The sequence below is a fragment of the Fonticula alba genome (assembly GCF_000388065.1).
Source record: "Fonticula alba strain ATCC 38817 unplaced genomic scaffold supercont2.8, whole genome shotgun sequence".
Classification (NCBI taxonomy): Eukaryota; order Rotosphaerida; family Fonticulaceae; genus Fonticula; species Fonticula alba.
Window position 1 is genome coordinate 1,506,395 of NW_009242978.1, and position 932 is coordinate 1,507,326.

At 71.2% G+C, this 932-nt stretch overlaps 1 protein-coding gene across 1 annotated transcript in view; it reads left to right on the top strand.

The window, feature by feature from the left end:
- H696_04983 (hypothetical protein) overlaps positions 1-932 on the top strand; it is a 6,538-nt gene that overhangs the window by 1,514 nt on the left and 4,092 nt on the right. The window lies entirely within an intron of this gene.

Below are 932 nucleotides of genomic sequence, written 5' to 3' on the forward strand. Positions count from 1 at the left end.
GGGAAGCACCGCCGCCGAGGTGGGCGCGGCCGACGTGAGGACGAGGGGCCCGGGGATGAGGCATGCGGGTGCGGCCTGCCCGGTCCCCGGGCGTCGGAAGGCCTGAAGATTAACTCTGGGAGTCTGGTGGAATCGGTCCCCCGGTCCGAGTGGCGGAGCAGGTGGCCGGGCCTTGCTGAAGAACTGGCCGACATATTCCCCGGAAGGGCGAGACCACTCACGCGCCGGACTCCCGGCATGCCCGGCGATACTTTCTCCCACGCCGATATGCCCACATGCACCCCCCCCCCCCCGTACACGCAGACAAGCATTTCCAGGCACATGCAGACACATGTATTGGCGTTCACACGCCGGCGGCGTCCAGAATGTGGGCCTCTTTTATCGGGTGCCCGGCTGGCCGTCATCCCAGGCAGGCGGGCAGGCGGGCAGGCGGGGCGCGCTCCTCCTCGCGGATGTCGGGGGATCGTCCCGCCCCCTGGCGTGCAGCCGCCGAGACAAAGGGCTCGGGGCGTGTGCCAAATAAATGGTGTTGGCCACAAGGCGGGGGGGGGGAGGGGGCATCCCCCCCCCCCCCCCCGAGCAGGTCCATCATGCCGGGCGGGAGCGGCACTCGCACGCGAGAGGCCCTCCAGGGGGCTGGAGGCCTCTTAATAGACCGAGGCGCACGGGGCATGTGCATGGGCGCGCGCCGGCACGCCCCCGCGTGCGTGGGCCGAATGCGCTGCCGAGGGCCGAGGAGGGCTCATGGGCAACGCAGCATGGCGAGGGGCAAGTGCCACGGGGCTCGGCGAGCGGGTGGTGAGGGGGCGGGGGGAGGCCCACCTGCCAGAAAGCATGCCAGTCGGCCCCGGCCGTCCCGTCATAGATTGTGGCCCGGCGCTGGGGAGGCGCAGATTGGCTGGTTGTGGGTGGGGGACATTGGCGGGGCGGGG